This window comes from Myodes glareolus, chromosome 3 (genome assembly GCF_982192425.1).
Source record: "Myodes glareolus chromosome 3, mMyoGla1.1, whole genome shotgun sequence".
Lineage (NCBI taxonomy): Eukaryota > Metazoa > Chordata > Mammalia > Rodentia > Cricetidae > Myodes > Myodes glareolus.
The window spans coordinates 59,444,772-59,456,187 of NC_142028.1; the positions used below are offsets into that span (position 1 = coordinate 59,444,772).

Sequence of the window (11,416 nt, forward strand, 5' to 3'; positions counted from 1 at the left end):
GCTATGGAAGGAAGGGCTTATGGTTCCAGAGGGATCAGCATTACCATCACAATGGGGAAACATGGCAGCAGGAAGACATGGTGGTAGGAACAGCTGAGAGACCACATTTCAAACTTCAAGCAGCAAGCAGAGAGCAATCTGAAAATGGTACAAGTCTTTAAGCTCTCGAAACCTGTCTCAATGATGATATCCTCGTAAGCCACATCCCCCACCCCCAACAGTGCCATAAACTAGGGACAAAGTATTCAAATGCCTGAGAATACAGAGAATACACTGTTCAAAACTACCACATTTCACTCCCTGGCCCCCATAGTATCATGGCCATATCATAGTGCAAAATATATTTAGTACAACTTACAAAGCCCTGCAGTCTTTAGTCACAGCACTGTTTAAAAAGTTCAGTTTCACCGGAACTGGAGTGGGACTGAACCGACTACCTAGGACAGAGAGAGAACAAGCTCCACCAGGAGCAGAAGCCAGAAGCAAACCCAGTGCCAGGACACAGGTGGATCAGGATTGAGCCAGCGACCAGATCCAGAGTCAACGATCTCCACCGGAACAGATACAGGGGAGTAACTGCTGAGTGAGTGAGCCAGAGACTGTTAAGGGTCCTGATGTGAATCCGGGACCTTCAAGGGAGTAGACCTAAGACAATACCCGGGTGGGTCTGGGTGAGAGTCTATGACATCCCAGGAACTAGGCCTGAGCCAGGACCTCTGCCAGTCTGGGCATGAGTAAACCTGGGTCCTCCGAGGGAATAGGCAGGAACCAGAGATCTCAGCGGGGGTCATGCGTGAGTCTGGGACCTCAGAGAGAGTAGGCCTGATCCAGGACCTCTGTGGGTTCGGGCATTGGTCTGGGACATGAAAGGGAATAGGCAAGAACCTGGAACCCCCGCGGGTCCAAGCATGAGTCTGGGACCTGTGAGGACGTAAGCAGGTCCTCTGCGGGTTCAGGAGCACCCGAGCCTGGGACCTCTGAGGCAGTAGACCAACTGGAACCAGAAACCTTTCCAGGTCCAATTCCAACCCAGGGACTTCTACAGGAGGGAATCCAGACCAGGATTTACAGATACAGGTCAAAACCGGTAACCTAGGCCAAAATTGCCCTGAGGCAAGGAACTCCACCTTGGGCAACAAATTCCACAGGTGTGGAACAAGACACCTAGGAAAGAGAGGGCCTGAGGAAACAAGCTCCACTGGGAGCAGAAGCCAGGAGCAAATTCAGTCCTGGGAGCCATCTTTGTTTGTCACAGCCAGAACCTGGAAACAACCTAAATGCTTAAATGCCCCCCACCAACTGAAGAATGAATAAGGAAAATGTGGTACATTTACACAATGGAGTACTACACAGCAGAAAAAAATAACGACAGCTTGAATTTTGCAGGAAACTGGATGGAGCTAGGAAACATTATTTTGAGTGAGGTAATCAGACACAGAAAGACAATTATCACATGTACTCACTCATAGGTGGTTTTTAAACATAAAGCAAAGAAAGCTAGCCTACAAACCACAATCTTAGACAACAATGCAGACACTAAGAGATACTTACATAGATATAACCTACATGGGAAGTAGAAAGTAGAAAAAAGACAAGATCTCCTGAGTAAATTGGGAACATGGGGACCTTGGGGGAGTGTAACAACTGGGCAGGACAAAAACCCCCAACAAACAAACAGCCCCTCATGTTACATAATGGCGCCAACGTGGATAATTGAATCTACAGAAAGCCTGGGAATGCTTGGTAAAGACTAGAGTAAAGCATTTCAGTTTTCAGCTGTAGCAGGAAAAAAGCTGCGCTGTTTTAAAATGCTGGCTTTCTGGGCCGGCCTGCCAGGGAAAACTCTGACTCTTTCAAACAGGCAGTCGGGACTATGGATACAACGTTGCAGCTTGCTTCCTGGCAAGGACCTTGAAACGCCATATAAGCTTTTGAGTGTTGTCTTCTCCATAATCCTTACCAAATTAAAGACCCATGTGGTCAAAAAAAGAAGAGATATACAGTAAGGAGAGATTCAAAGAGTAAGAAAACCTCTAAATGGTTTACAGTGTGTTAAAAATATATGCATACTTGAAAAAAAAAGGTTTAAAGCCTTAAAAGAAAAAAAGAGAGTAGTTGGGTGTGGTGGTACACACCTTTAATCCCAGCACTGGGGAGGCAGAGACAGACAGATCTCTGGGAGTTCAAGGATAGCCTGGTTTATAGAGAGAATTCCAGGTCAAAGATATACAGAGAACCTGTCTCAAAAAGCCAAAGGATAAAAGTAAAGATAAAAGAAACAGAGGTTAAAATAAAGCTGCATAAAAAATGGAAAATATACAGAGAATCTCGATACTGTATGCTATTATGCTCTCTTTAAATCGTTTGAATGCTGAGGAAGGAGCAACAGCTGCTAAAAGATATTTGCTTATAAATACTGCAGAATTAATCCAAGATAGGTATTTTGAAAATACCTTGGCTTCAAAATTGAAGTCAAAAGGTATATTACTTTGGAGAAGAGATTTTGCTTTTGTTTCCACAGAAAATGAGAGGCTCTGGATTTATTCAGAGTTAAGAAAAATCATCTTTGACCAAGGGAGACCACCTGAGCAATCTCCAGTAGGAACAGATGGCCCAGATGTCTGAGTTCTTCATCCAGAACAGGTTCAAGACTGCTGCCTGAGATGATCAAGACTCACAAGATACTTCAGTCAGGACTTGATCATAACTCTAAATTTTCTTTAGGTCCCCATAAAATTATCAGCGCCCCCAACCAGCAGGAAGTAGCCTGGAATACTACACCCACATTCCCAAAAACATGGACTATGGATATTTTCCTTTGTTTTTTTTTTTTTAAAGGGGGGGGAAGTGGTACGGGAGAATTGTCTGTATTCTGTCAATCATGCTGTCAATCATGTTTTAAATAAATGCTGATTGACCAGGCAGGAGGTGTAGGTGGGAAACCCAGACAGGAAGTGGAAATGATGCAAGGAGAGCAGGAGGAATTCTAGGGAGGAGGAAGCTGATTCCCCCACTCCTGCCCAGATCACCGAAGCAGCAGGATGTGAGCTGCCCCAGCTGAAAAAGGTACTGAGCCACATGGCTAACATAGATCAGAAAAATGGGTTAATCAAGATGAGAGAGTTAGCTAATAAGTAGCCTGACCTAATGGGCCAATCAGCTTTATAACTTATAGAGATCTCAGTGTGATTTTTCTCTGGGACTAAACAGCTTGGGGGGTCGGGCAGGACAGAAAACCCCCAACAAGCAGGCCCGGCCCCCTCATGTTACAGGGGGGGATAGAAGGGAGAGGGGAGAGACAGGGAGGGGAGCAGAAAAAAATGTAGAGCTCAATAAATATCAATTAAAAATGTATTAAAAAATGCAAAATTTCTTCTGAGACTTAAGGCAATCTTTTTACTGTAACCTCCTATGAAATAAAAAAGCAAATTATATACATCCAAAATACAATGGCATAGACATACATTACTATTTCAAATAGGATGACTGGGGGTATAGGGAGAAAATACTAGACCAAGCAAGACCAAAACTCAGCAGGGCAAACTCCAAATCCTGTAGCTCCATGCCTAATATCAAAGAGCTTATATGGTTTCCTATCTTCAGCTCTGCTGCATGCCTCTCAGACTGGTCCCACTTCCTTTGTTCTCCCTTTGACAGATGCCTCACAACATACTGGGGTCTCCAATGCAACACAAGCTTCACTTCCACAGCTTCACACAGTGGCTTTTCAGGGCTTCCATATAGGGACTCCCCTTCAAATGCCTGACTTCGGCAGCTCTCTGAAACCACAGAGGAAGATTCCACAACTTCTTAACTAGTATATCCTTTATGACTCTAGAACCAGCACCATATAGGCAGTATTGCCAAGTTCAGCTGCCAGGTCTGGATGAACCCTGGGCCCCACTGAGTCACACTTGCTGCACTTTTGTTTACTGTTCCTTTCTAGGTTCAGAAAATTCCCTAGACCTTTTCTTTTCACAAGCTGGAAGTTTAGCTAGATAGGGTCTCTCCCTGAGGGCACTCTTCCCTTTATTTTACTATAGATCAGACCTCTCTTTAATTTCCCTATCTCTTTCAGCACAAGATTTGGCTGCAACAATTTCCTGGAGTTCTTTTTCTCTTGAAATTACATTTTATATTTCTTCCTATTCTATTTGTTCTTTTTCACTGCATAAGATTACTAACTATGCAACAGAGTCAATATGAGGAGGTCTTAATCTCCTATGGCAAAGTCCACTGCTTTTAAATTTAGTCTCAAGCAAGTTCTTAGGACAGGAGTCACAGTTTTACCAAGATAACAATCTTGCACACTTGTTAATATTGTTCCCCCCTGAAACCTATTGAATTAGGCTTCCACCATCTACATAGCTCTCAGCACTGCTGTTTTCCAAGCTCCAACTAAGGTGGCCCATTAAGGTCTGCTAACAGTGTTCGAATGCTTTTCTAGTCTAAAGCTTCAAAGTTTCCCACATTCCTCCAAAAGACAGCATGGTCAGGTCTGTCACAGCAATACCCTACTCCTGGTACCAACCTGTTACTTTTCCTTTGCTGTGAAATAACTCCATGATAAACAGCTTATGAAGGGAAGGGTTTATTTGGGTTAAAGGCTCCAGAGAGATAAGCATCACATCACAATGGGAAGCACAGCAGGTAGGCATGGGAGCAGGAACATCTTAGAGCTTCAATTTCAAACCTCAAGCCACAAGCAGACAACAAACTCAAATAGTGGCCGGAGTCTTTAAGCTCTCAAAACCCACCTCAGTGACATACCTCCTCCAATGAGGGCATAGCTCCTACCCCCCCACACAAATAGTGCCTCAAAATGGAGGCCAAGTATTCAAATGCCTAAAAATAGAGGAACATCTATCATTCAAACCACCATAACACCCAAAGAAGTGTCAAAAGAAGGCAGACCAAAAGATGTCCCTGAAGTTATGAAGGCAACAAGCAGTTCAGAGCAGGGAAAAAAACCACATGATGTTATAGCAGAGCCCTCTGAGGCAATTGGGCCTAGAGAGAGTCACAGATGAAACAGGATCATGCCTGTTAAACTAAAGCTTGTAGTTGCCGTGTATTCACACATTTCAGGCAGCACTGCCAAGGGCTCATGATGACAGAATGCATGCTCACCACTTCAGATCACAATGGAGTTGAAATGTCCCATCATTTAGTGACATCACAGTTGTCATGGCCATGACAGCACTGTGAGGCAAATTACTCCTACTTTTTGTGACACTGCTGTGAGCACACATACCACAAAACAGCAAGGCACATGTGACACGAGGCAAATTTGTGTTGAGATTTAAAAGGAAGGACACACATTCTTTCCTGTTGTGGCACTGAGCCATGAACACATTTGGGTAACAGTGCATATAACAATACACAAAGGGAAAGCAGGCTTCCTCAGGTCATCTGGTCCTGCCTTTCTACTTTCTGGCTCCCTCTGGCTTTAGTTACAGATGTCCATACAAGGAACTGGATGTAGGATGTGGTTTGTGTTGACTGTCCTGTGTACAAGCATGGCTTGTGGTGACAGAACAGAAATGCTCATCCCTGCTGCCCTCTGAGCTGCCTGGCACCTGAGGGGATATGTGGAGATATGCTAAAGAACTCTAGCAGGGAAGAAAATAGGTTGCATGGAAAAGTGCATCTTAGCACACATGGTGAGCTAGTATGCAGTCTGCTTCACCTCATGTTATGCCAAGGCTCAACATGAAACCCTGGTGATGCAGTCCTGGGGTGCCAACACTTCTAAATAACTGGCCACTCTGCAGGGACATCCACTGCAGTGTCACTAACAAGTCCCAAATGAGATGGATTTCCTGAGAGGAGAGATCAAGAATGTCTGTCCATATGACCTAGTGATGTCACGTCTCAAAGCAATGCTCAAGGCAACATTTCAAAGGCAGAGAGAAGGCTACAGTATAAGACAATTGTTAAATCAATCTGAAAGATGCCCTAGCTGGTAGCTCCTTCTTAACAAATCTGAACACTGACCTGTGTTTGTGTTTGTTACTTTAATGAACGAGGCAGTGACTGAAACCTTAAACAAAAGCTAACCAGCCCCATGGTGTTTAGTTTACATTATACACTGCACTGACCACCATTCTCTAAAAATTCAAAATAGCATCCATAGAGCTAGAGAAAATTTTTACATAAACCACATGTCCTGCATAACTCAGAATACCTGTAACCTGGGAGGCCATATAGGGAGCAGAGCCAGGTCTTTTCACAAAACTTCAAACCACAAAAACTGTGGAAGGGTGGAGAGGATGAAGCAGGTGGGGAAGGAAAAGGTGGACACCAGCTTTCAGTTCAGGGAAGCTTAACACTGACAGTGAATAAGACACAGAAGAGGATAAAGCACAGCCTAGAGAAAATGCTTGAAACCAGGCCACACTGACAAAAGCACGTAGGCTTCTGGAGTAAAGGAAAACAGGACAGTTAGAAATGGGTTTAAATTAAAAAATAAAAAGGGAGGGAAGGACCTAAAGTGATTGTTAAAAGGAAAAAAGATCCTGACTGCTCCTATTGGTGGATACTCATTTACTGTACACACACATGCGCAGCCTGGATGTAAGAAACCACTGTAAAGCACCAATGTTCTGCCAGAGGTCAGGGCTTATTTAATTTAGTTGTTTTTTTTATATTTATTTATTTATTATGTATACAATATTCTGTCTGTGTGTCTGCCTGCAGGCCAGAAGAGGGCATCAGATTTCATTTCAGATGGTTGTGAGCCACCATGTGGTTGCTGGGAATTGAACTCAGGACCTTTGGAAGAGCAGGCAATGCTCTTAACCGCTGAGCCATCTCTCCAGCCCCCTAATTTAGTTGTTTTTGAGACACATATCACTGTATAACGGTGGCTGAGTTGAAACTCACTATGTAGACTAGGGTAGTCTCAGATCTGCCTGCTTGAGAGCTAAGATCAAAGGCATGCACAGCCAACCCCAATATGGGTTCTTATGAAGACATGGTTTCACATGAGCATCTTGACTTTCCAGTTTCCCAGACATTAGCATCAACCCCACCACACTGAAGCCCTCACATGCACCACACTTGCCTACTCTTCAAACATGGAGGCAGATGCCCACAGCCTTTACCAACCACAGTCAGCATTAGTCTCCTCTCACCTTTCTAAGTCACCAAATCATTTTCAATATCATCACTCACCTTGGCTAAGCAGCATTTTATGTGATCAGTCTGACATATAACTGACTCAGCTTGCTTGCCTCACTGGCTCAAAAGGAAACTTGAACCACATATGCTGTGGCTACCCTGCTGTGTTAACTGTAAAGACCAGTACCCAACCCCGTTCCAGGTTCTAAATTCCACTGCCTCATCTGTATGTCACAACCAGGCCAGCTGAACAGCAGCCCTGGGGAATGACCCAAGTCTCTGGCAAATGTATAGCTAAGTACAGTATGCATCTCATGTATATGGATTTGAACATTCTCCTTTGGGAGTTCTGCAGGCCAGCAGAATGATTGACTGCATCAATTCAGATGAACTACACCAATGCACACAGGGCCTGGAGAGAAGTTACAATGAAAGCAAGGAACTCAAAGCAGCTTCTTCCTAAACGGTCTGCTTTGCTCTCCAGAGGCACAAATAAGATGCAGGAATGTTCTGTAGGTTTCACCATTTCCTGTCCCCAAGTAAGACACAGTCACAGAGTGTCTTAGATGTGCATCTGAAAGACAACTGACTTGCCAGTCCTTTGGTCACTAACAAGTAGACAATGCACAGGGACCACAAAACCAGTAAATGATCATTTGGAGCAGTCCTACTCAGAAGAGGTTAGCACAACAAAGGAATTACACATCAATTTCACTGATTTAAATAGAAAATGGTGGGGAAGGAGAGCCAGATAACAGAGTAAAGCTGCTTGCCTAGCAAGCCTGGAAACCTAAGTCTGAGCTGGAATTAACTCATGTAAAAGTGGAACAGAGGAACTAACTCTGTTACAAAGTCATCTGGCCTCTACATGTGTGCCATACACTCTACACACAAATATACATATAATAACATAACAATTTGAACTAAAAATTGAAGCTGGGGCTGTAGCTCAGTGGTAGTGCATTTGACAAACATGTGTAAGATAAAACCTAACATCTCAAAAAAAAAATTTTTAAATTTTCACTCAAGTCAATTATCAGAAAACTTAAATGTTTGGGACAACTTGGATATGAATTTAGTTGTTTTTTTTTTCAACTGCTTTATAACATCTAAGTACAGATAAAAAATGTTTCTGGTGAAAAATAAGTATGCAAGGTCAGTTACACTGTGGGATACAGTGTTCTTTGAGGACTTAATACGAAAAAAGAACAAAGAGGGCTTAGCAGTTATAAGTGCTTGTTATTCTTGCAGAGAACTGTTCTCAATACCCATGGAGCAGCTTCACCTGTAACTATAGTTTCAGGAGATGACACCCTCTTATGACCTGAGGGCACCAGGCATACATGGCACACATGCATACATGCAGGCACTCACACATATACACCAAACCAAAAGTGGGTGTTGTGGTGCACACACATCTTTATTCCCAGCACCAGGGAGGCAGAAGCAGACTTATCTCTGAGTTTGTGACCAGCCTAGTCTACATAGCATGTTTCAGGACAACCAGGGTTACTTAGAGACTCTGTCAAGAAAACAAAACAATACAAATAGAGTATCTATTGATGGTCCCTGTATCCTGACTATATACTGAGATGTTCTGGATATACTAAGATCAATAGAAAAATACTAATTTCACTTTTTAAATGTGGTTCTAACAAAGCTAAAATGACCTGGAGTGTAGTTCAGCTGGAGAGTCTGCTTTGCTCTCCAGAGGCACAAATAAGATGCAGGAATGTTCTGTAGGTTTCACCATTTCCTGTCCCCAAGTAAGACACAGTCACAGAGTGTCTTAGATGTACATCTGGAAGACACTGACTTGCCAGTCCTTTGGTCACTAACAAGTAGACAATGCACAGGGACCACAAAACCAGTAAATGATCATTTGGAGCAGTCCTACTCAGAAGAGGTTAGCATTACCCAAATGCAAAGAAGTCCAGCGAGGCATAAACCAGATGTGGTGGTGTATACCTATAATGCTAGTACTCTGGAGATAGAGACACAAATGGGGGATCAAAAATGCAATATTGACATTTTGGCCTCTCTTTGACTATGCACATGGTGCTCAAAGTTCTGAGAACAAGTGATGGCTGAGTGCCTCTCCTAAGTTCAGGAACATCAAGAAAGGGAACAGAGAATGTAAAAGCTAGAAGACAGAGAAGGCTGTGAAATGCCATCTTCAGGGCACAACATAGCCACTGCATACATGACAGCACATACAATCTCAGAGCAGTTTCAACTACCTTCTCAGGACCTCCAAAAGACTAGAACTGTCAAGAAGCAATCATTGACTGGTGAGGGATTCATGGGACCCTATTTCTCCTTGCTGAACAATGGCTACAATGGATTTTGGGGAAAAGTCACTGTTATTGTCCAGGTTCCAATAGACAGTACTAAACCCATGGTCTCACAGACAGTCTCAGATAAAATCAGTGGATCACAAGACAACAAAAGAATAGAATCTGAAAAAAGGACTTGTAAGAAAAAGGGGGGGAGGGTTATGGGTGAAAGGAAATAGAGAGTGGAGGGTAAAGGGAAAAGCAATGCATTATATACACACATATATGAAATTGTACGACTACAAAATCATCTCTGCTACATATCCAGTTGGAGCTGCATAAAACTGTCTACCAAAAAGAAAGAAAACCAAAAGTGACACTTTTCCTTGCTTCCCTTTGACGCCAGTACTGTTTTGGAGCAGGAAACTGAACTCTGAGGGTCTGCTGCCATCTTCTGGACACTCGCACACAAAACTGCTCCATGAGAAACAACTCTGAAGTGGATTTCATGTTTCATCTGAGGAACTGAAACAGGAAGGTAAGCTGGGCTTGTCAAAAAGCCTTATAATTGATGTGGTAAAGAAGGGATTAGAAAGTGACTTATAGAGTCTTCAAAATCCCAGAGAACATGTGACCTGCAGTTACTAGTTGTCAGTGATGAGTGGCTGTGCTTGACTACTTCTGCCCACATAAAGGTTGACTTTTTAGTTTCTGTCCTTACTTTTGGGTCTTTGGTTTATCCTGAGTTGCCTTTTAGATATGGTTTCAGGTCAAAACTCATTGCTTTGCCCTGGACAATATGTTGTGAAATGTGTTCCTTCCCATTGGATGGTCCTGGCACCCTTATTAAGAGTCAACTGCCCATGAACACCTGGCTGTATTCTACCCTACTGACCTATGTGCCTGTGTTCTTGTGTCAGTACACCATTTGTACTGTGGTAGCTTTGCAAAGTCTTGAATCAAGAAGTCTGGTCCTCCATCTTTTCTCTGGCTATTCTGGGTCCCTGGCATTTCCATTGAATTTTAGAATGCATTTGTCATTTCTGGAAAAAAAAAAAAAAGCAGCTGGGTTAGCGTTTTGATGTATATTAAGAGGTATTTGCTTGATGACATTGTGTCTAGCTTTCCCTTTGCTGTGGAGTTCAAAGGTAACTTTCTTCAACTGGGACAAGACTGGGTGCTAGAAAAAGGTGCATCAGTCTAGAGGTTAGATATACGTTGGTTAAGTCCTGGAACTGACACTTAGATGCCACATGACCTTGCACCACGTGGGTCATCACAGGACGAATAGAACACTTCTACTCATAATGCTGAGTGAGCAGAGAAAAAGCTATCAAGGAGACCCCAAAGAGTAGGTCTTCCCTCACACCTCTTTCAATTCTTTCAGGGCACTGCAGAGACTTTCCTTGAGTTGGAAAGGACCCACTGCTCCCACAAAGGCTTGGCGGCCAACTCCTGACTGCCTGTCTGCAGTTGCATGGGCTAATCCTCTGACACCGCTACTTAGTGACATCCTGTGGATTCAATAAGGATACAGGCAGGGACCTACCTAGTCTACACAATGGGGTCCAAGTCAGGCTACAGAGAGTCAAGAAGCCTCAAGCAATGGAAACACCAGGATGTACTCAAGCAATGGAAACACCAGGATGTACTAAGGCAGGAGAGAAAGACAATGCCAAAGCTCTAATTGGCAAAACTAGGAGTGCTGGTTTCTAACCAGGTTCAACAGCCTTCAGGAATGCCCAAGTAATTCAGCACAACTCCAGATGTCCAGAGAAACAGGGATATAGGCAACTGGATAATATGTTGACACAGATCAGCAATCAACTTCTCCCTCTCTGATTTGTACGTGCTCTTTCTGACCTTATGGCTTCAGATGTGACTGCTTAGTTAGCATTTCACCAGTTTCCCTTTTCCACTTTGCCTCCTACAATAGTCCCTTATTTGCCTGATGGACAGGTAAAAACTCCTGACATTGCTCCATTACCTGTCTGGGAAGTTGAATCTGTGGAACAGAT

General features: G+C 43.4%; 1 protein-coding gene across 1 annotated transcript in view; it reads right to left on the minus strand.

Annotated features, from left to right (window-relative positions):
* The window catches only part of Fam194c (family with sequence similarity 149 member C), a 63,946-nt gene extending 55,573 nt beyond the window's left edge, over positions 1-8,373 (minus strand). Inside the window, exon 1 of the mRNA XM_085686739.2 lies at positions 7,177-8,373. The gene's annotated coding sequence lies outside the window, so the exon portion shown is untranslated. The remainder of the gene's footprint in view (positions 1-7,176) is intronic.
* Between the last annotated feature and the right edge of the window lie 3,043 nt (positions 8,374-11,416).